Below are 24,987 nucleotides of genomic sequence, written 5' to 3'. Positions count from 1 at the left end.
CAGTTTACTTTTCCCCACAGCCTTGTCAGAATCAGTTGCCATTTGTTTTCTTGATCATAGCCGTTCTGATTGAGATGAGATGGAACCTCAAAGGTAATTTTCATTTGAATTTCCATGGAGACTAAGGATATTGAACATGTTTAGTAATAGTCGTTAAGGAGCTGGAGGGGTAGTGAGGTCCTGGAGGAGGGTGAGGATTGAAGATCATGAAGTATTAAAGTAGGGCAGTGAATACTGGCGGTTAAACGGGATTGGGTAAAGGATAAAAAGGAGGTGGGAGGGAGGATTAGCTAAAACGGCACATGAAAATATGAAAATACACTTCTTTAAAAGCTAACAACACAAAGAGTTTGAATGGAGGTACTCTGTGCAAATAGATAGTAGAAGCCATGGGTTACAAAAGGAAAATCCAGGTCCAATGTGTGAAGTGCCTATGTTGCTTTTGGTTACCATCCAGAACTAGATAGGAAGGCTTCATGCTAAAGACACTAGACATTTTGTCCATGGGACACACCAAGTCAAGCTGGAGCTGAGAGCAAATTTCCTTTCTCTGGGCTATTGCTGACAGTTCTAGAAGGTGATATGGAGGCGACTGTGGAATGAAAGTCAAAGGTATAACACAGTCATGCTTCCTGAATGCCAAAATACTGACCTGCCACTCAGGATGTGCCCGCTGGTGCAGTAGTGGCGAGACTATTGTGGGGCAAGCAACTGCTCCTTAATTGCCATTGACACTCACTTCATGATTTTTAGGTAAACCTGCTGGCAAGATAGCAGGCCCATAGGTGGGTTCTATTATGTTTGTTTTGGCAAATGTACATTTTTGTCAAAATATTTTCTGAATATTTGTGTTTATACATACATATTGCTTGTACCCTCAGTCTTTGTCAGAGAACCTTCTTCTGACTGTGGGAGTTGGTCAACATGCTAAGCGACTATTGAGTACTCTAAACAGGAAGCCTATATTCTCCCCTCTAAGGCCCAGGAAATCTTGTAGAATCAGGGTCAGAAAGAATGCAAGAGCTTGAGGATGGAGGGGAGTGCTGTGAAAACTCTCATGGCCATTGGAATCATGAACTCACAGCAGCTGTGGTTATGTACATAAGTCCTGTATAAAATATATCACAGATAAAAGAGAAGGTAACAAGGCCCAAACTCCCATACATCTATCTGTGATGAGTTCAACAACACTAATTACATTCAGTGCTCTCTCTCTCTGTCTCTCTGTCTCTCTCTCTGTCTCTGTCTCTGTCTCTCTCTCTCTCTGTCTCTCTCTGTCTCCCTCCCTCCCTCTCCCCCCTCTCTCTCACACATACACACACACAAAACAAGACATGAAAAAGGTAGGGACTTATTTGGAAGTAACAATTCATTGAGAGTGAGATAAGACAGAGTAATGTGGAGAGTTGCATACATCTATAAACAAGGAAAAAACAAGATTTTATATATATATATATATATATATATATATATGGATGAAATAGTTTAAAAACTACATTTCAATGTATGAAATTGCCAAAAATAAAAGAACATCTGGGTTATCATGGATATCTTGATATTCTTTTTAGGTACACATTGTATTTTATTATTATTTTCTTTTATTGAACATAGATTCTTTTATCATACAATATGTCCTAATTATAGTTTTCTTCTCTCAACTCCTCCCAGTTCCTTCCCACCTCCCCTCTACGTCTACTCCATTTCTGTCTCTCATTAGAAAATAACAGGCACCTAAGAGATAACAACCAAACATGGCAATGTAAAATATAATAAGATGAAGCTAAAAATTTGATATCAAAGATGGACATGACAACCCAACAGGAGTAAAAGAGTCCCAAGAGAAGGCAAAAGAGAGACCCACTCATTCTCATAGTCAAGAGACCTATGAACACACTTAGCTAATAGCTATAATACATACTATCTGTTGAGGATGTGATCCCTTAAATTCTTGTCTTGACTTTCTTGAAATAATGGAATGTAATCTGGAATTGTATGCTAAATAAATCACTTTACCATCCTTACATCAATTTTTGTCAGGGTATTTGTAACAGCAACAGAAATGAAAGTAGGACACTTGGTCATTTGATCTATTAAGTCAGAAAATATTTTTGGAACATTTTCTATAGACCTAAAGATGCCAGCCAATGATATTCTATAAGTTCTTATGAGATTTTCTGTACTGTGTTTTCATTATTATTATTTCCCTTCTAGTTTAGCTGCATCCCTTAGAATAATTCTCATTGCTTAACAAATAGATCTCACAGTAAAAGAGACAATGAAACTATATCTTCATTATGTGAGCTCCAGGGCTCTTGGGCTCCAAAGTGACTTCTATGAAACATGCCCAGATTTTCCTGATCCTCTGAGGGTGGTGGTCTTCTGAGATTCAAGATGTTGTGGAAACTCAGGTATGTGCTGTCCAACATTGTGTTAATGTCTATAACCTTGGTCATGAAAAATACTTGCACACAAATAATTTAAAGGACTGTAGTTTATTTTGGCTTATGTTTCCAGTGGGATACATTCATTATAGCGGGGAGCACATAGCAACAGACAGGGAGGGCACAGCAACAGAAGCAGGAAACCAGCTGATCAGATTGCATAAGCTCCTAGGAAGCCAAGAAAGAACAGGAGGTAGAAGCCAGGTTATAAACCTTCACACCCCACTCGCAGCAACATACTTAATCTACCAAGTCATCTTCTAAACAGCGCCATCAGCTGGGGTAAGCCTATAGGCAACATTTCACATTCAAATCACAGCTAAACCCTTTATATAACCAACTTATAAGGAGAAAGCATTTAATTGAGGGTATTGTTTTAGAGGTTCTAATCCATGAGTTGTTTATCTATGACCCATGGGGAGACAGCTCATAATGGCTGGAGTATTTATCAAAGCACAACTGCTAACCTCATGGCCAGACAGCAAGACAGATAAAGCCAGAGGGAAAGGGTCACATGATCCCTTTTCCAGGAATGTCTCCAATGACCAAATGACCTCTCATGAGGCTCTATCTGCTAAAGGTCCTATCTCCCTCCCCTCAGTAGCATCAAGCTGGGGACTTTTGGGGGCCATTAGATCTTTACTGTGATAATCATCCTGTATCATGTTAGGTAAGAATTGAGATGTAAACCCATTTTCCCCTACCAGGAAAGCAAAGAATGTTGTTTTTCAGAAACTGTGTTCTAATTACAACACGAGAAAAGGGTAAAGAAAGTAGTCCTCGCTTCTCTGGCTTTGCCCAAGTTTAATGAAACATCACATAAGGATTCATGGAGGTCCCAGAAGGTCTGGTGAGAAGCCGCTTTGGGGCGGGGGGGGGGGACCTGTAGTTTATTGTAGTTCTTGTTCTGTTATTTCTCTGTCACAGTTTTGCAGATGCACATTTTTAAGAAGGTATCATGTAGATCATGTCAACCTGGAAATTAGTGTGCAGCACTGGCCTCAATCTCAAAATCACTCCATCCCCACAATCAAGCAACTCCTGGATTACAGGATTACATTGCTCCAAGCCATGATGACCCTATTATAATTATTCTGAAGCATTTTAAGGTTTGTTTTCTGAAGTCTATACTCAATAGCTCTTGCCACTGGCTTGACCTTTTTCAAATTACTAACTTTTTTAATTTGCCTTGATACAGATCTTAGTATGTAGCCTAACTGGCCTCATACTCAAAATCTTCCTACCTACTATAATTACATATATATATTACCATGATGAACTAATCATTAGATTCTTAGGAACTCAGTTTATACTTCTTTAGTAATAAGAGTATATGTTTTGCAGGGTTGTTGTAAGCATTAAACTCTTTTTATTATCACTATTATTAGTTTTCTACAATGTGCCAAGTGATGACATAGGAACTTGAAAGATAAATATAAGGAACGAGCTACTGGCTGCATGGATGCTATACACTAAGGAAGAGCCAGACATCAATAGAATGAAGATAAATATAGCGGGTATGATGTCAGCAACAAGTTTAGAGTTTCAGGGTAACTGGGTCATTGAGGTTAGGAAACATCAATCAGGATGACCTAAGTATGAAGGGGCATGGCAGTAGGATGAAGAGGAAGTAAGTTACTGGAAACAGCCTGGAGGGGAGAACAGTGTTTGAGGCAGAGATAAGGAGCAATTTCCTGTAGGAACTGGAGTTCTGGTTAGTGAGCATATGACCTGCAGGGCTTTCCAAGCTATTCTCAGGATCTTCAACTTGATTCTATGGAACAGTAGAAAGGAAGATATCACCTAGGAAGATAACTGAATAGCATTTAGTTTTGAATGGAATACTGTCAAGGTCATAAGATAGAAACTGAAGTCAAAGTAAAATATCAGTGTAGGATGAAATTTGGTGCTCCACCATTAGCCTTGAAGCATATTAGAGGCGCATACAGATGAGGTAATGAAAGGGCGGTTTACTGCATCGCTAACCACACCCACTTTAGGCGTGACTAAAGACATATACCGACGTAGGTGGTGAACTATGTCACTAGCCAGGTCCACTTTTGGGCATGGTTGGGGCATGTACGGAGGAAGGTATAAAAGACTGTTGGCAGAAGGTCTCACCCTCTTTCCGGCTTCCAATTCGGTGGCGGAAAAACACTCGGCTCATCTGGGTTGCTTGTTTTTCTCTTGTGAGTAATTTCTACAATAAATACTTACTTATACTTTCAGTAAGTGTGCCGTTTATCATTGCAGCATCATATCAGGGTGTGTGTGTGTTTGTGTGTGTGTGTGTGTCTGTGTGTGTGTGTCTGTGTGTGTGTGTAGGGATCCTTGTGGGCTTGTGAAGGGATAGGAAGGAATGAAGGAACATTGGAGACATTGGCATTCCCTTCTAGGAGTTCTAGGCAATAAAATTTCCAAGAATACTAGGACTAATTGTTGGTGTCTGAGTTCTGGGATTGCAAGTGATAGTGGTGAAGGAGTCAGGAATGGAAAGCTGGTATATAAGTGTTAGATTTTGTCATTCTTGATCCAGGAAGTACAATGTATAGGGGTGTTAGATTTACACAGTGTGGAGGGGAAGGGAGCAGAAGAGAAATGCACATGGTTTCTTTTTCTCAAGATTGAGAACATGTCGCTATAGAGAGGATCAGACTTGAGAGAGAAAAGAAATAGATAGCATCTCTTTCTCTCATTGGCTTGCTTTAGCTCTCAAGCTGTTCGCAGGCACTTAGCAGCCTTTAACAGATCCAGGTGTTTCTGCAACAGGCAAACATTTGGAGGGGACAACTTGGGAAATGGATAGATAAGCAATTGATTGGGGGATCCTGGGCATAATACATTTTATTCATTAAAGATGTGCCAAGCCTCTGGGGTTACCATAATACCCCTGCTAGTTTCTGTGCAGGCCCACTGACCAACATCTGTAGTCATCTCCATGGGTCCCAGAGCACTCTGAATTCTTCCCACTGTTCATATTTTATTCTTGGCAACCCATGCCCAGCTTCTTGAATGGATAATATTCTTTGTAGCATCCAGTTAAAATGACTCTGTTTGAAGGGGGCTTCATTTCCATAATGGGCTGAAACCTGCTGGTATTTAACAGCTCAGTGGAAGGTTAAAGGTGTTGAATTTTAATCAAGGGAGTTTTTTTTCTTTCATTTTCCATACCACCAGGTGTAATCCTCCTCTGTCTTTCATTTACCAGACATTCACAGTGCCAAGTGGTGCTTAAACTAGTATGTGGCATCCCTCAGATCTGATTGGAATTGCTCAGTATGGAGTGTTACAGTGTTCCTTGGCTCTTAATGTCACTCTCGGAATGGAGGAGCCAAGAGGCCAAATACAGTATGCAAAAGGTGTAGATCCCCCTGGAATGTATCTGATTGCATGATTAGCCTGGATCTGGCTTTCAAAGATATGTTCTGATAGTTCTTGTTAAATATACATGACACATGCCCTGAGGTTTTCTCCAGAGGTTTAAACACAGTGTCACCCTTTGCTTACACTGACAAAGTAACTTTTGTTAACTAAAATCAGTATCTATTGCTGGAAAAGGGAGTCCCTGACTTCCACTTCCAAGTGCAAAACACAACAAAGCCAGATCAGTTTCTTTTAAGTCATTTCTTCACGTTTCCCTGATACGAGTTGGGTCAGAATTCCTCCAGAGAGCTGGGTATGGTCTGTCTCTAACTTCCTGACTCTCAATCTTCTCTACAGCTTAAATGTGTCTCTCCACTTAATGTCTTTGACGAAGATCACTTCCTATTATTACATTCTACAATTGGTCTCAGTCCTCATGTCAGTTGGCCATAAGCATCGCTTGGTACACCTTGCTCACATCTGTCTGAAACATCTCTTGCCCTTATACCCCCACTCCCAAGATCATAAATCATGCTTCCTCTGTTTCTGCTATAGTCTTGATCCTGAATGTTCTCTTAAAGCTTGTGAGTTCAAGTTGTGATTCCCCAGCTTGAGGTGCTACTGACATGTGATGGAAACTTTAGGAGGTAAGGAGAAGCAGAAGGGAATAAGGTCACGGGATGTGGGCCCTTGAAAGGGATATTGGGATCCCAGGCTCTCTTCACCCCTTTCTCTAGGCTCCTGGAAGACACTGAGTAATGTTCGTGTGTTATGAGCTCCCTCTAGGGTGTGCTGCATGCCCACAGGCCCGCATCAACAGACCCTAGCCACTGTGAGCCAAAACACTTGCTTTCTGTCTCCTCTCCTTCCTCATCCCCCTCCATTCTCCTGCTTCTTCTGTTTCCAGCTCCTCTTCTTCCTCTTATTCCTTCTCTTTCCCTCCTCCTTCTTTTCCTCCCTCTCCTCTTCCCCTTCCTTTTCTCCCTCTTCTTCACCTTTATTTTTGTGTGTGATATATACATGTGTGTACATTTATGTTCAGATGAGTCTCCCTCTTCTTCACCTTTATTTGTGTGTGTGTGTGATATACATGTGTGTATATTTATGTTCAGATGAGTCTTCCCATATTGGATATATAGTTGACACTGGTATTTCTTCCTTAGTAATTTGTCCACCTTGTTTTTGAGACAAGGTCTCCCCCTGAACCTAGAGTTAACTTAGCATTTGAAACTGGACTGGCTATCCCAGGGATTCCCTGGGACCTGTCTGTCCCAACCCTTTCCATACAGATTATAGTTACATACCCTTTATGTGGGTGCTGGGTTTCTGAATTCAGGTCCTCATGCTTGAATAGCTAGTCCTGAGACTACTCCCTCCTAAGCCACACCCCCACTGTTATACTTTTTCAGTTGATTTCCTAGAATACTTTGTCATAGTAAAGGAAAACTGCCTTACCCAGACTCCTTGGGTGGATTTTTGTTTTTGCTTTAAGGTCCTGCTTTTGCAGTGGAAAGCTCAGTTCTTGGTACTTTTCTCTGTCTAAACTAACTTTAACCTGTGACTTCGAGGCTGTGTTATGCCATTAGATATTGTCTGTATGCATGTGGAGAGCAAACATTGCTTCTAGCCTAGATAGCTCTTCTGAATACCACAGGGTTTTTTTAAAAAATCATGTCAGGGACAGCTGCTTACCTCTTTCTTCAAGAAAACTTGCCACACAGCTGCAGGGAGTATACCAGATGCCATCTGCAACTCATCAGGGTCTGTTGCCTTGAGTGATACCATGTTCTCCAGTTCAAAGCCAAGACCATGATGAAATGCAGCAGGGAAAAGTTGGCACTGGCCACTTTTGGCTGACAATGGTATTCTGTCTGACTGTCTTAACTCTGAGGACTTGAGTCAGGTTGACTAAGGCTTGCCAGACCAGCATGATGGTTTGCATCTTCCTAACCTGACTTCTTCCTTCATCAACCATCTAAGGACAATGACTGGCTGGCCGACTGCTGCATTTCTGCTCTGCCCGTGTACTTGAAATTATATTCTTTTTCGATTATGGGGACAGAATTTGCTCTTAGACCCATGATTGCTCATTAGCTTTTTGGACTCTGGTCTTGTTCTTTCTGATTGTATCTTTTGCCTGCAAAGTACCTGCAGAATGAAGCTGGGTTTGTTCTTAGCTGAGACTCTCTCCTCATAGACTCCTATTCCTATTATCCCTGGCATCTACACACATTCATGCGAGCACACACATTCCTGGGAATTCCTCTTAGTTCAATACCCAGATAGTTGTTGATAGGCTGACTTTTTGCTTGCTATATGTTGCCTGTAGCTTTCTCTCTACAAGATGACCTATTTTCCAGTTCAAGTGTATCCCATGGTTACCTTCCTGGATGTTGATTTGTATCTTGAATTTTCATATTGGCCTTAGGGCCTTGATTGGACCCTTCCTCATTTATTTTCCTAGGGCTACCTTTTTTGAATTTGCCCCTTTTACCCAGCAGTTATGCTAAAAGTAATAATTCATGTCATGTTGTCCTATTATAATTTACTCTTTTCTCATTTGGTCATGTGACAATGGCATAGAGTAAACCATTTATTAGAGTAAAACAGTCACACATTTTAGAAATCCATTGGCAAAATTGATGCATACCCAGTGACTGCACCTTTTTTAAATTTTATTAAGTTGACCGGGGAGAGGGCTCAGAGGATAAAGTACTTGTTATACAAGTGTGAATAAGTGAGTTCATATGCCCAGAACACATAAAACGAGATGCAGTAGCACACATCTGCACTTACAAAACTTCCATCATGAAACAAGAGGTAGAGAAAGAAGATTCTCAGAAGCCCTTGGTTTAGAACACACAACAGTGAGCCACACAGTGGAGACCGTGCTTCAAACAAGGTAGAAGATCAGGATCAACACTTAAGGTTGTACTATGACTCAGCAATATGAAATATACACACCAACACTTACATATACAAATGCATGTAAAACATTTGTACATCAGATACACGCATATCACATTAATAAGTAAGTAAGTATATTATCAAGTGTCTTATTCTGTCTAGGTAGCCCAGCACATACTGATCAACACAAATGCTTCCATGCATCATTCACTTCCTGCCCCAGAATTGGATAGACTAGAGCATTTATAATGGGCATGATCTGGAGCTTACATTCCGCATTGATCAAGATGTCCTACGCAACCCTGTTGCGCCAATGGGAAGACAGCAGTCATTTGGCAGGGCCCTCTCCCTTCAAACGGTGCTGCTGGTCCATCACATACAGATGATGACACTGGCCATCTCCCTTTCAGGAAAACAGGTGACAAAGAAGAAAGATGCTGTTTTTGCTAATGATTGCAGTCCCATTAACTGCACTGAAATGAGTACATTTTTAAATGGCTTTATTAACAATACAATTACTGAAATATCATCTTAATGAAGAATGACTACATTGTCTGTAGTAACCAAGTTTCTCCAATGTCTTAGCACTGTGTCCTGTTCCTTTGATCAAATACACTGACTGAAGAGGGTTAGAGGGGGGAAAGCTTCATTTGAGCTCAGTTCCACGTTACAGTCCATCATTATTGGGAAGAACTACAAGGACCTTGAAACAGCTAGCTGCAACCACAGTCAAAACCAGAGAGAGGAAAAGCATGCATGCTTGTACTCACGTCAGTTTCTCCACTCTTCTTCAAGTCAGGAGCCACTGTTATCATGCACAGTGGACGAATCTTTCCACCTCAGTTAACACAATCAAGGAATAGCACACAGATATGCCATGGACCGACCTGATATAAACAATCGTTAGTTGACGATCCCTTTTTCCAGGTGATCTTTTACTGCGGCAAATTAATAATTAAAAGTAGACATCACACCTGAGAAACCAAACAAACAGTATTTAGACACACACACACACACACACACACACAGAGAGAGAAAGAGAGAGAGAGAGAGAGAGAGAGAGAGAGAGAGAGAGAGAGAGAGAGAGAGAGAGAGAAGGGGGGAGAGATAGATGCATTATATGAAATGAAAGTAAATCTATGCCCACAGTACGTGTCTACTATTCTAAGAATAATGTTGCCCTTGCATGATGGAAGCAAATGGCACCCAGTAGGATGCTGCTATAACAAATACTCAATATGTGAAGGCAGTTTTGGAACTGGTAGTTGGGCAGACACTGCAAGAATTTTGAGGTGTGGGCAAGAAAAAACATCAGAATGCCATGGAGATGTCAAACAGTGATTCTGGCAAAGTCTCAGAAAAAATGGGGAAGGTATTGAGAAAAACATTGCCTTCTTTAAAACTACAAAGTTGGTCATAAATTAAATGTGTATAGAATTATGGACAGTAAGACCACTATGTTTCAGATGGAAGTGAGGGACTGAAGGAAAGGAGATACTACAGAAAGAGGCAAAGAACTTGGGTGAGTTTGTGTTCTATTTCTTTTTGTTTGTTTGTTTGTTTTTCATCAGCTTGGAACTCTGTCTGTAGAACAGGCTGGTTTCGAACTCAAAGAGATCTGCTTGCCTCTGCCTACCAAGAGCTGGGATCAAAGGTGTACACCACCACCTCCCAGGTGTGGTCTATTTTTTTTAATGGAGGGTAAAACTTACAAACAGTTGAATAGTAAGACTTGAGGAGACTGATTTTGTGTATTGGATGTGAATGTATGTGTGTGATATGTGTACAGGTATATGTGTGAGTATGCATGCTCCATGGTGTCAATGTGCCAGTTACAGGACAAGCCAGGGTGTTCGTAATCACCTTTCACCGTGTTTTAAGCAGGGTCTCTCCTTTGCTGGCTGCAGCCACTCACACTAGCCTATCTGCTACGTGAACTTCTGCGGATGCTCCTGTTTCTGCCTCCCACCTCTCTGTAAGAACCTGGGATTACAGTCAAGTGCTGCCATGCCTGCTTTTCACATGGGTTCTATTGATTCTAACTCAAGTCATTGAACCACCCACCAAAGAGATATTTAAACCAAATATTGAAGGGAGGTGTGCTTGGTCCTTGTGAATACTTACACTAGCCAGGTGGTGGTGGTGCATGTATTAATCCCAGCACTTGGGAGGCAGAGATAGTTTGAGGCCAGCCTGCTCTACAGAGCGAGTTCCAGGATAGGCTCCAATGCTACAGAGAAAGCCTGTATTGAAAAAACAAGCAAACAACCATATAATAAAGAATAATTGAAATTAGGATGAACAAATTTAGCTAAAAACTTGGAGATTTGAAAAAGTTCATGCTGCAAGTTATGACGAAATTTATTTTGAGGAATATACTAAGGGCACCACTGACCATTCAGTTAAAGCTATCCTGAGGGCACTTCTGCACTTAATCAGCAAAGAGCATGGGGTGGCATCGTGCCATAAAATTATTGCTTGTTTCAACAAAGGAACAGAAGGATAGAAGGCATTTTGGTTTTGACATGTGATACCCTGAAAGAAGTGTGGAGGACAAGGTGATTCTGAGATCAGCAGAGCTGTCACCAGTACAGACCCAGGAATGCACAGGTTCTCTCTGTAAGAAGGGCAGGGGCAGGGGTAGAGGACAGACACTCCAGTGCATCTATAGATACAGTGGACTTGCCTTGACCTACTTTTGACAAGTTAGGTTCTATCACCCTTCACTCTTTACTATTCCTCCCTTTGAGTGTGGGAACATCTATTCCGTTTTTTTCCTCCATCACCATTGCATTTTGTTTGGTTTCAAAAGTATATAGCTAGAGAACAATTTTGCCTTAGGATTGGTCACACCTTACTTTTAACACACATTTGATTAGGTGATATACAAGGAGACTTTGGACTTTAAGCTTTAGAGTTGACTCTAGAGTAACTTAAGGCTTGCAGACAGCATGAAAGAAGTATATGGTTTGGACAGGGGCAAGAGCAGAGTGCAAATGATTGAATATTTTCCCTCATAAAATGCAGATATTGATACTCCTTGGAGGCAGAGACTTTGAAGACAGTCAGATTTAGATAGCATGGTGGTTGTTGGAGGCTCACAAAGGGATCATAATGGGATCATGATTACATTACTGCCCATATAGGAAAAGAATAGTGAACCTCTCTTTCTCTCTGCCTACATACCTGCCTCCTCCCTTTCTCTAAGCCAGGAAGAAGCTTCCTGAGAACCAGGCCATACTGGTACCTTGCTATTAAACTTGTGCTGTTTGTTATACAAACCCCAAGTTAACTAAAGTAGAAGTTTTCCCACTTGGGGATGTATGGATAATACTGCTGTAAAACATCTGTGTGAAAGTATTTGCAAGCAATTTCCTGTCATTCTTATATTGGGCATTCATTTGAGATTAGAATTGCTAGATTACATGAAAGTCATACATTTAATATTCTAAGATATTACAAAACTGTCTTATCGTATAGCTGTACTGTTATACAATTCCATAAGCTGTGCAAGCCATGCCCAGTTCTCTATACTCTTGCCAACATGCTGTTACCTTGTTATGCATGGCCATTCTAGTGCTAGTCTCATTGTGGATGCAGTTTGGGTTCACTTAATGAGTAATAATTCTGTTGTCTTTTGTGCTTATTGAACACTTATGTATCTTTGGGAAAATGCCAGCTTATGGGAATACTTTATGATGGGCTTTTTGTCTCTACTTTTGGTTGAGTTCTAGGTGTTTTATGTAAGCTCTGGGTTTCAGTATTTCCTTAGAAATGTGCTCTGAAAAAACTTGGCAGTTGTTTGACAGGATGTTAGAGGCGGCTACTGAACACGGGCTGACGTGTCAGATGGCATTGGGGAATAGGACACATCTTGTTAAGACACTGGCATTCTTCAGTCACAAAATTTCGTCGGGTAACTTCTAATTAGTTATGTGGAAAGCCCAAACTGGTTATATTGTCAAGGGTCCACATCAAATGTCTCTGGATGCCTATCCAAATTGTACCTTGTTACATTGAGGAAGGAAGACATGTATTGCTTTATCAAGTGGCAATGAAACACACTTCCCCCAAGAAAGTTAGAGCAGGAAACAAAGAATTAACTGTGTCATACGAAAGTTTCTAAGGGGCGCATGGTTGTCCTGGCTTTGTTTCTATTGCTGTGACCATAGACTGCCTGGAAACAGTTAGGGGAGGAGTTTGTTTCTGTTTACAGTCTACCACAAGAGCCAGGATAGGAGCTCAGGCAGAACCTGGATGCAGGAACTGAAGCAGGAATAGCAGAGAAACACTGTCTACCAGCTTGCATCTTCAGCTTGCTCAGCTGCTCTTGTTAGCTCAGGCCCACCTGCGCAGGATTGGTACTGCCCACAGGGACCTAGGCTCTGAATCATCAATGAGCAATTAAGAAAATACCCCACAGACACACCCACATTGCAGGCACAGTCTGGTGGAGGAAATTCTTTCCCTGAGATTCGCTCTACCCAGGTGGCTCTAGCTGGTGTCAAGCTGACAAAAACTAACCAGAGCGTAACAGTGAGATGTTTTTTTTTTTAATGGAGATGAGGTTAGCTATAGATGGTAGATGTTTGTTGAAGTCTTGAGAACGTTTTTGTCTTCAGACATATAGAAGCACAGGACATACTGGGGTACACTTCTCCAGAGCACACCCTCAAACTCCTTAAGATAAATAAGTTACAGCTTTTCCCACCAACTCTGATCTGGCTTGAGCACACATGATCAGGAAGAGGAGGGTTCCCCTGCAGGGTTTTTCTCATTCTCACTTTTTAATAATCCAGAGGAATCTGAGGACAGCACCCCACGTGGAAGAAACATGCTAAATGAACAGCTTCCTGAATCTCTACCCCAAGTTCAATCCTGGTAAGTTATATCCCCACTATTCTGGGCCTACTTCATCATTTGCATTGGCACTTCTCTTTTAGTTAAGATTTTTCTACAGGGAAATGTGGGTGACTCCAAAATCTCAGAGAAACCTGGAAGCCACCGAATACTCCATACCGGTGCTGCTTTCTGGGGAAACCCAGGAAAAGCCACCAGACTAGTAAGCCCTTTCCTGTGTTTTAAGTTGCTCTTGTCTCCTCTGGCATTTATGCACCCTTACATCTCTACTCAGCTCTTAAGCTTTTTTTTCTCTTTTCTTAAATTAAATTAGAAACAATCTTGTTTTACATATCAACCCCAGTTCCCTCTCTCTCCCATCCTCCTATGCCTCCTCATTGGCCCCCATCCCATACCCTTTTTGCTCCCCAGGGAGGGTGAGGCCTTCCATGGGGCATCATCAAAGTCTGTCATATCATTTGGAGTAGGGCAGGGCCTAGGCCTTCCCCTGTGTGTCTAGGCTGACAGTGGGCTCCTAAATCCATTCATACACTAGGGATAAATACTGATCTACTACCAGAGGCTCCATAGACTACCCAGGACTCCTAACTGACACCCACATTCAGGGAGCCTGGGTCAGTCCTATGCTGGTTCCCAGCTATCAGTCTGGGGTCCATGAGTTCCCCCTTGTTTCTGTGGGTTTCTCCAGCCTGGCCTTGACCCCTTTGCTCATCACTCCTCCCTTTCTCCAACTGGATTACAGGAGTTCAGCTCAGTGCTTAGCTGTGGATTTCTGCTTCTGCTTCCATTGGCTACTGGATGGCATTTAAGGTAGTTATCAATGTCGTTATAGGGGAAGGGAATTTAAGGTAGCCTATCCACTATTACTTAGATTCTTAGTTGGGGTCATCTTTGTAGATCTCTGGACATTTCTCTGGTGCCAAATTTCTGTTTAATCTATAATGTCTCCCTCTATTAAGGAATCACTTTTCTTCTTTCCTCTATTCTTCCCCCATTCAGTCTTCCTGGTCCCTCATGTCTTCCTCCCCCTCCCCTTCTCCCCTTTTCTTTCTCCTAGCTCACTCTACCCTCCCCCCATGCTCCCAATTTGCTCAGTAGATCTTGTCCCTTTTCCCTTTTCTGGGGTCCGTGTATGTCTCTTTCAGGGTCCTCCTTGTTTCCTAGCTTCTCTAGCAGCGTGGATTATAGGCTGGTAATCTTTTCCTCTCTGTCTAATATCCATATATGAGTGAGTACATACCATGTTTGTCTTTTTGTGACTGTCTTACCTCACTCAGAATGGTTTCTTCTAGTTCCATCCATTTGCCTGTGAATTTCAAGATTCCATTGCTTTTTTTTCTGCTGAGTAATACTCCACTGTGCTAATGTACCACATTTTCTTTATCCATTCTTCATCAGCTCTTAAATTTTACAAAAACCCTGGAGTGAAGTAGCCAAGCACTTTCAGCAATACCTCCAGGTAAATCCTCCCTGCTGCTTCCCCTTCCTCCCAGTTTCAGACAATGAGGAATCATGTCATTGTCAAATTGCAGTCATACTGTTAAACACATGCTGAAATAACTAAGAATGCTGTGAACTCTAATTCCTGTGATTCTGTTGCCCTGGGACAATACATATTTTAAAATTTTCATAAGGACAGAAATTAAACCAGAGACACATGCAGCATCATCACCCCACATATCTACTGCAGCTCAAGTCACCCCCACCTAACACCCTTCCCTTTGTGACTCTCTGCTCTCATGACAGCTTTATTTTTGTAGCACTAACTTGCAACAAATGCATCAAGATTCTCTTCCTATGGGTTTCTACGAAAATCAAATCAGGATTGTAAAGTGAAGCCTTTTCCTTGAGGGAAGCCTTCCCACCAGCCTGGTTCCAGAGCCGCATCAGTCCCAAATAAACACGCAGGAGGCTATATTAATTATGAAGCTGTTGGCCTTGCTTGTTTCTTACTGGCTACCTCTGACTTAAGTATTTATCCCATAATTGCTAATCTAAGTATTTCTCTTACCGGAGAGGTTTCTGGGCTTCCTACCCCATGGTGTTACATCTTGACTCTCTGTGTTTCTCCTCTGTTTCTCCTTCCCAGAGTCCTCCTGGATTCCTAGTCCCACCTATCTTAGTTCCCTATTGGCCAACAGTGCTTTATTGACATATACACAAGACTTCCCCCATCACAGGATGAATCAGGGGAGAAATGAGCAGTGCTTACAATACTCTGGATTCCTTTAGTGCTTTAGTTTCTCTAGATTCTCTTAAAGGAGCTCCAAATTGCCTCTTGCAGTTGATCTGCACCAATAACGACCACACAAAGCATCATCATCAGGGAGACTAGTCACTCTTTATTTAGAACCAGAACTAAAGCACACTGATAGTTAAACTTCATCTTGAGTTAAATATGGCTTCTAGGAAAGTTGTTTTCTATATCTGATTTGACTAATCATTAGAACTTCATTTGAAGTTTCTATGCTTAGAAGCAACCAAGGTGGCCTGAGGGAATGGCAATGTGCTGTAGTCATTTCCATGTTCTGAGCAGTCTGTGTTCAAGGAATGTAGCATGTCTCCCAGGTATGCTGCATGGGTGCTCCTGTCTGTTTTTAGGGTGATCCTTGTTCCCACGGAAATGTGTCTTAGAGGATTGAGGTCTTACTTTTGGGATCACTTTCTGTTCTTTTCCTTTTAATCTAGTTCCCGACAAAGTCTACTACTGATCTGTTGCAGAGAGACATCTAGGATGAAATCAGAGACAGAGAAACATTAAAAATTAGAAACAAGTGTGGGCTTAAAGGATCCTGTGCCACACCCAATGTGAGAGAAGACCGCACACATTTGGAATCTTGCAGTGCTGAGAATCTATGTCTGTATTGACCTCTAGGTCAATGATTGTCTTCCTTCATCTATGTGTCTGCTTGGTCACCCATGTCTGATGTCTGCTTTCTTCATATCCCAGTTTTCTGTAAGGAATGTCTGCACAGACAATGAGCTGGAGATTCTCTTTCCCTCCCCACCGCAGTTACTGCCACTTCTCCTCAAAGGACAGTTCTATGTCTCCCTCTCCTCAGAGCTTAAAAACACCAGCAGTTTAGAATTCGGGTTCAGGCTTTATTGACAATTTTCTGGCTCCTGGTAGGACAGGAGTGGGTTTAGAACATGTGTCTGCCCTGAATCCAGTCTTGTGTACTTACTAGAAAGATTTGTAGCTGATCTACCTGAGGACTTGCCACGGAATGCTTTTTGCCTCCTTCCCCAGAAACAGTCTGCTGCTGTTACTTCATTAATATAATTTTAAACCATTGGTTCTCAACCCATGGGTTGCGACTGACCCCTCTGGGGACCAAATATCAGATGTCCTGCATAACAGGCATTTACATAATGTTACACAACAGTAGCAAAACTACAGTTATAAAGAAGTAATGAAATAATTCTGTGGTTGGGAGTCACCACAACAGAAAGAACTGTTTTAAAGGTTTGCAGAATTAGGAAGGTTGAGAACCACTGTTTATACAAATTTGATACGCAACAAATGTTTGGAAAACAGTGACTGTTTGGCTCACTCATGAGTTTACTGTGTAGAAGTGTCAGGAAGTACCACATCTGTCTCTGGAGTGAGCAGACTGTTACTGCTGACAATATGGTCATATAACTGAGGCTTGTGGAAGAAAGGGGTAGCTCTTAGTTCATTTTTCTATGCAGGGACCTTATGACCTACTTTAACTATTTAATATTTAATGGCTTACTTTCATTTTCCATGCTGGGAATTGAGTTCAGGGCCCTGCTCATTCTAGGCATTCTAGGCAATCTTTCTACCATTAAGGTACATCGCCATCTCATGTTAGTTCTTTAAAAATATTTTTTGAAATTATAACATAATTGTATCATCTCCCCCTTTGTTTTTCCTTTTTCCAGACCCTCTCATATACTCATTACCCTCTTTCAAATTCATGGATAGACACTTTTTCATTAATTGTGTACATATATACATAGATGTATAAGTATATTCATATGTATTTATACATACATACATAAATCATGGTCTGTTTGTATAATGTTATTTGTATGTATGTTTTCAGGGCCATTGGATAGCCAATTGGTTTGCTTTTCCCTGGAGAAGGTTATTTTTTCCACTCTCCACATTTCTTAGTTGCCTGTAGTTCTACGTGCAGAGTTGAGGCCTTGTGAACTTTCCTTGTCCATGTTAGCATGTCTGTTGTACTTGTTCAGTGTTCAGGTTTGCTTTAAGGATTTAATTTAGTTTCTAGTGGGTCCAAAAATACAGAAGATCAGATGCTGATCCTCTATATACTGCATCTTCTGCCATCACTACTCTGTGAATTAAGGTGCATATTGAGTAAGAGACTAAACCTGCTCCTGATCATTTGCCTAGAGATAAATGCAGAATATAATCAGTTTTTTTGTTATTGTACTGGATCCTAATGGCTATTGCTTTGAAGATCAAAGAAGGCATTGGTGGCACAGATGGCTGCAAAAGCTATGATGGCTCTTGGCTGGAAGGTGACTTCAATCTCTTAGGCTGTTCTCTGACCAGAGGTACATAATCCCAATTGTTCCTACATACAGCACCACAAATTATGTTTTCAGGTTTATTCAACCCTGTGGCCAAGGCTGATCAACTACCTGCATGTAGATGTCATTTTGATTCTGAATTCCTTGAAACTTCTCTGATTATTTTCAATATTCATTTTACCCCTTTCCATGAAATAGTTCAGTTACACAAAATGCTATAGATAATACCCATATTCCCCATTAACTTAAATTCCATTCCCCAAAACCATTTTTCCATATTCTTAGAAAAGATAATCATAATTGCTATTTTTACTTTTCTATCCCTTTTAGTTGCATTGCACAAAATATTCTTGAAAGTAATATAAAACATTGCTCTGCATGCATTTAAACTTCAAACATGGGACATCATGTTTTGTGATACAATAATAAGTCAAGTGAAGGACTATGTTCCTCAGGACCCATTAATCCCACTTCTAGATATACATAGTACAGAGGTGGCCTATAATTTTTAAAAGTAGAAATACACTAAAGATCACATCCCCTTTCTTAATAGAGTGTCAACATACAGGTCTGACAACAGGGGAACTGGAAGGTAACAGTTGTAAAGAAAATGAGGGCAACACACCCATTAAAACTATTGAGTCTGATCTGCACCAGCACTGATGAATACCAACAAATGTGATCCTGAGTGGAAAAAAAGTTCATCTGTAAAAACCTGTTACAATGATATTTTCAAACCAAAAATTTCAGGATGAAAAGTAATTTTGAATGACTAAAAATGTTTACAATTCTAACTTATGGTTAGTTTAATAAAATGTCATATATTGTATATATTCTATTCTTTCATATATTATATTAAATGATGTCTTTATGCTTTAGCTTGTAGGTTTTATATTATTAGTAAATGAAGATATTTTGTTTCATTTTTCTTGCCATAATTTCAGCAGTATCTGTTTGTGTAATAGAAGCTCCCTGTGAATATTGTTTTGCTGCAATAATGACCTAAAGCATTAAGAACTAAAACATAATCATATTCAAAATGAGGCTAATTCTCATTTGTATTTGTAATTCAAATCAATATAAAATTTCAAGCATCAAAATACCTTGAAACTTCTATTAACAGTCATGATATGGTGACAAAATTTTTATAGTTGTCCACCAGGCAGGCCATAGAAACTCTATTCTTAAATTCTCTGAACTGCTTTGATGATGATAATACTCATATCTAGATTGGAGTGCTGGCTCAGCAGTAGTTAAGAACACTTACAAGAGGATCTTGGTTTGATTTCCAGCATTCACATGGCAGTTTACAGCCATCTGTAACTCTAGTTGTAAGAAGTCAGATGCTCCCTTGTGGTCTCCATGGGTACTGCACACACATGATATGCATACATGCATGCAGGCAAAACATCCATGTACATAAGCATAATAAATATATTATAAACAAAGGGGTCTCTGTGCTTCTCACCATCTACTGCAAAAGGAATCTTCTCTGAGGAGGGCTGAGACATGCAGTAATTAATGATTGTAACCAAAAGTCATTAGGAGTTGGTTTAATTCTGTGCCTATTTGGCGCTAAGGCCTATGACTTATCTATCTACAGGTCGTTTGCCTTGATAAAGTAGTAGGTATGGGTTTTATCTTGTGGCAAAAGTCATAAATCCAATCATAGAGTGGTCGGTTATACCTATAACTTCCAGGGTATTATTGCAACAGTGAGCATGGCTTGCCAGGATAGTCATTACTGTAGCTTTCATGGTTCACATCTGGGTAAGACTGATGACTTTTTTCCCTCCAGTAGCATGCATAACACCTTCCAGCACCACGAAAGCTAGCCAGTATGGATAAAGCTTTGAAGTCGGTATCAGTTTGGTTTCCCTATATTCCATGACTCAAATATCTGGAGTATTCAACAATATGGTCTTGCCATCATGTTCTGTAAAGTAATCAAGAGCATTGTAAAAGCCTGTAATATTTGGAAGTCTACAGGAAATCACTGGCACACCCAACTCCCCAAGGACAGGAGCTCTTGGATCTTTGCTGGCATTAATGACCTTGTGTTTTTGTGCTCATTAGCATTGGTCAACTTGACTTTTAACTACAGTCCCTGAAAATAATGAATTTCATTTGAGTGAATGCCTCCATCAAATCCATGTGGGTTTCTCTTGCATGTGAGAAATTGGTTTGTAGGCATATGTGTGGTCATTTTCATGATTAGTGTCTTACGTGGGATGGCCCAGCCTATTGTGAGTGGTGCCACTATTGAGTTGATGATCCCGGGATGTATAAGAAAGCAAGTTGAGCAAACCATGGGATTTAAAACAGTAAGGAGTATTTCATCATGGTCTCTGCTTCAGTTTCTGAGTCCAGACTCCCTCTTTGAGTTCCTGCCATGATTTCCTTCAGTGATGAACTGTGACCTGAGAATTGTCAGATGAAATAAACTCTTTCCTTCCTAAGCTGGTTTTTATCAGTGTTTCATTACAGAAACAGAATGAAAACTTAACAGTATCTCTTCGCTCTTAGAATGGGAAGAGGATCCCACATGGGAAATTATCCATCCCGAAAAGCTTTGTTCAAAAGTCAACTGAATTTATTTTATCTAAGTGGGAAAATGCTTACAAGTTATTTGTTTTCTGATGTTTCCTAGTACAACTGGCCAATTAAAACAAATGCATGTGCATCCATGGACACACACAAATACTTTGTATATGTACTGGTTCAGTTGGGGGTGGAGGTTTATGAAGGATTTCGAGGTGTGAAACTGAGATGGATATGTGCAAATATCCCATGAATAGGTCTTGCATAGAAGGGACTGCATTTACCCAGCTAGAGTCACAGCCATAATACACTATTTCTGATGATGTAATAGCTACAGGTTCCAGACTTGCATCTGAAAAGCACAGGAGAGGTTGGAGGAAGGGGTCCCCATGCTCAGAATAAATTAGGCAGAATGTAACAGATGGCACCATAGCCACCCCTGAGCCCTTGGTCCTTCTGTGTCCTGTATGAGCCTTGCGTATGCTCCTTCCTTACTGAGCCATTTTTTGAAGTGCACACTGTTTTTCCAGCATGCTATACCCTCTGGACTGTTATCACAGGGATAGGAAATGCATAGGTGTTGGTGATGTGTGTACCCCTCAGAATCAGACATGCAACGTGGAGGCTGATGACTAACAGGCACATTTGACCCCTAGCAAAACTAACAGAGGCTTCTCTTCCTTTGGCAAGCACTCGACAGTTGGCAGGCACACTATTTGGCATTTGAGGATGTAGAACAGAGTGTGAGATCTCTTTACTGAATTTAATGTCATTGCCTAGCATGCTGTAATGTCATCGTGTGGTTTGAGGCATATTCTGAAGCAGTTCATGCATTGAGTCATGTTCTCTGCCTAATGTGACTAGTTCAGCATTTCCAGAGGTGACTGGACATCTTACACTAGAAGGTGTGGGGAGATCATAGAAAATGGGTACCATGTGGCACTTCACATAGGGGAACATTCATTTCCAGATTTTTCCAGAAACTGGAATTATCCACAAAAATGGCCCTTGTATTTACAACAAAGCTGTCATCAACACAAACTATTCTAAATAACAGAAAACCAAATCAATGAACTCAGGTGAAAACATTTTATCCATCATCATTTGTATTGGATGACTAAGCAGTTGGTCTTTTTATTATAGCATATATGCCACATTATTTAATGTGCAGTTGTGGATTAGTAAGTAAAGGCTGATTTGATGAATTCAAATAGCTACTGGAGTTTGTAGGAATATCTTCCTTCCTTTAGATAATTCACCAGCTGGTAATGAGATGGGTCTGGGAATCCATTATGTTCCTGCCAGGGCATAAGCTTACTAGTGGCTTGTTTTTCCCAAAGAGGTTTATCCCACCCCGTAAGCATTGTGGTCGTACCATGTGACTTTACTTTTTCACACTCCTGGTTATATATTTAAATATAGCAATACATCCATGTATCACAAATTATCCACAGCACAATAGAAATAGACAGGGAGGCTAACACATTTCCCCAGGGTGTAGTTTTAATCAGATACTTTTTAGTGCTCAGCTAAAATATTTTGTGGCACTAGCAGACAAATTCTCTTTTTTTGTCAAGGAGTTAAATTTTAATTTTCCACTCCTAACATGAGAGACTGTTTCAATCCCTTGACAGTTTGAGGGTCCATTGTTTCCAGTTGGCTGCAGATTGAAGGACAGCAGCAGCTTGAGGTCCCCTGGCATGTTCGCGAGCTGTATGTCTCTTCTCCCAATTATGGTTACTTGAAGATGCATGCTATCAATATGCACCAGCGGTTTCTCACCATTTTTTTTGCCAGAAGCAAAAGAATATATTATCCATCAGCAGCAAGACATGGGCAAATGGATGTATGAGTTGTGGTTGATTGGGATTCCACGCATGCGTGGGGGTGTGACTCTACTTCAGAACTCATTTTCACCGCTGCTGACACACAAGACAGTCCTCAGAGATCTGTCCATCAAACCCAATATGCTCTGTAGGAATTAGATTACTCATGCTCAGGCAGAGGAGGGTGATGGTGATTTAAAATAGTCCCTTAAATACCAATTACATTTGTATTTACAAAGCAAATTAAAGCCACATGAAGGACATTGTTCACACTGGCTACATGAACGTGTATGAACATGGCTCTTAGATGGTATTTGAAAACTTATGAAAACACGCACACACACACACACACACAGTTTTTCTCCCCATTTTAAATTTAATTTCAGTGATTCCAAAGGGCTCAATTTATTTAAAATAGAAACATGTACTTCTCACTAGTATTGCAATATGACTTTGTTTGCCAATCAACTGCATGGACACCTACTATCCATATCCAAACAGTCCTGATGAGTGAAAAATGTGCAGGTGGGTTCTCTTTGTCTGTAACAGCAGATGCTCTGTGGGCTTATGGTAGTGCTGAATTATTGGGTTGGTATTCCATTCATAGATTTGCATAGAACCTGTCGATAGGTCCTAGCCCTTTTAAGCCCAATACAGTTAGTGCAGGCTTACCAATCAAACCAATTTTCATAAAAATATAAACGAGTAAGTGGTGTGATGAAAAATGATCTCTCCCAGGGGAAATAAAGCCTCTCAGAAGAAAAAAGAAGATTCCTAGAAAGAGGATTTTAAATAGAATCCAGAGAAGCACTGGGTAACTCTAGGGTAGGAAACAGACTCTAGTGCATGGGAAGGTCAAGCGTTTCCCATCACCTCGTGGAGGGTTTTTCACAGCACTAGATAATGAAAGAGGCTGGCTGGGACAAGATTTCTCTCCTTGTAATGACACGACAGTGTTGGGCTCTTTGAAACTCCCTGAGTGTGTTCTGGAATGCTAATTGAGTATTTGGATGGCCATCTATTGGTATCTCAATTTGAAATGAGTGTAGCAGCTCAGGAGTGAATTCTGATTCTTGTGATCAGTGTAGCAATCTGATGTGCAGCTCCTCAGATCACGACTGGTGCAGCTTAGCACAGAATTCTCTTCATGTCTCCACATTTTGGAATCTCTCTGCAAATAGTGCAGCCTAGATTCATTTACCTAGCATTCTGTCATCCAGAAAACTCTATTAACTTTTGCATCTGTTCTTTGCTACTACTGGGATAACGGATGCTCATTGTTGTGACCCTGAAGTGATTCAGGTGCCTTTGGTATCACACTGAATCACGTGACATTTTTGGGTCGGTTGGGTAAGGGGTTCTCTAGGGACCTGAGGCAAAGCAGCAGTTTGTGAGTCCCAGCAGTGTCTAGCCTAAGACAAGCTGAGTGTGAGAAAAAAAGAGGCCTTTCCTTGTCGAGCCAAGGAATGCTTTCTCACTTGTATTTACCCATCATTTCTGCTTGCATCCAGCACATATGTTCTGAGTGTGTACATCTGCCAGGGACCACAGATACAAAGATAAATTAAACTCAAGCTGTCAGGGTACAGGGCCTTAGTACAGAGAAGTACCCCTGGAGTTACAAAACAGAGTCTGAGAGTCCCTGTTTGGTATGGAGCAGAGAGTGTAGGCACCTAAACTGGCAGAGGTTAGTGAAAGGTAGGGCTTGGGGGGGCTATATTCATTACTAAGTTTCCAATGGCCATTCAGAGGAACAGAAAATTCCAGATAGACACGAAAGATAAACAAAAGATAGAGGGATATGACACAAATAATGTCTTCTGGGAGCATCAAGGAGTTTAGAGTCGGTGCAGGACCAGCAGCAAGGGGGGACACTGCAGTGTTGTGTATCTGGTCATCACAGAGGTCTTTACAGCACATGAAGAAAATGAAATCCATGGACAACCACTATAGGGCTTTAAGAAGTGGTGGGTCATAGGTTCTAGATAATGTTTTGTTTCAGACAGAAGTTAAATGCTATCCTAGGAGGAAAGCTACCACATCAAACAGGCAGTACTGAGTTTTCCTGATGAAGAGGCATTAAGAGATGAGGTAAGGGCTGAGGCTCCTCAGCTTGAAGATCTTGGAAAAGTGTAGGAGAGAAGTGACAAAGTCTCACAGTAAACTTCTGAGATCTGGGGAAGACTCAGGAAATGCTCAGAAGGAGAACTAACAAATGTGGTTGGAAGCCTGATGAAGGTGACCTAGACGAGTCCATTACTTCAACCCTTAGGAAAACAGAACCCTGGGTTTCACCTTGGACTGCAAGTTCTGTGTAACTTTCCAGATGTGAAGAAACATTTGAGTGCTTCTAGTTAGGAACCCTGTCACAGGGGCTTCTGTGGTATGAAGTGTGGGGATAAAACCTTGTGGTTGTAAGAATGAAGAAGTATACAATCTTCACAAAAGCAGAAGGGCTATATCTCAGAATTCCGGAAAGATCCTAAGAGGGAAGAACCCAGAAGTCAGGGTCAATACAGCTTATT

General features: G+C 41.0%; 2 long non-coding RNA genes across 2 annotated transcripts in view; one reads left to right on the top strand and one right to left on the bottom strand.

The window, feature by feature from the left end:
* Window positions 1-2,476: 2,476 nt before the first annotated feature.
* Window positions 2,477-9,108, bottom strand: LOC121135442. The gene is made up of 2 exons (XR_005872567.1): window positions 8,982-9,108; window positions 2,477-2,609 (listed from the first exon to the last, which is right to left on the bottom strand). It is a non-coding gene; the product is annotated as an uncharacterized LOC121135442 (long non-coding RNA).
* A 3,877-nt stretch (window positions 9,109-12,985) lies between these two features.
* The window catches only part of LOC121135432, a 111,192-nt gene continuing 99,190 nt past the window's right edge, over window positions 12,986-24,987 (top strand). The window contains exon 1 of the long non-coding RNA XR_005872562.1: window positions 12,986-13,592. This is a non-coding gene — a long non-coding RNA (uncharacterized LOC121135432). The remainder of the gene's footprint in view (window positions 13,593-24,987) is intronic.

This window comes from Mesocricetus auratus, unplaced genomic scaffold, assembly GCF_017639785.1.
Source record: "Mesocricetus auratus isolate SY011 unplaced genomic scaffold, BCM_Maur_2.0 Super-Scaffold_4256, whole genome shotgun sequence".
In the NCBI taxonomy this organism is placed as follows: Eukaryota; Metazoa; Chordata; class Mammalia; order Rodentia; family Cricetidae; genus Mesocricetus; species Mesocricetus auratus.
Note: the sequence above shows the minus strand (reverse complement) of the source record. Positions and strands in the feature narration are given on the sequence as shown.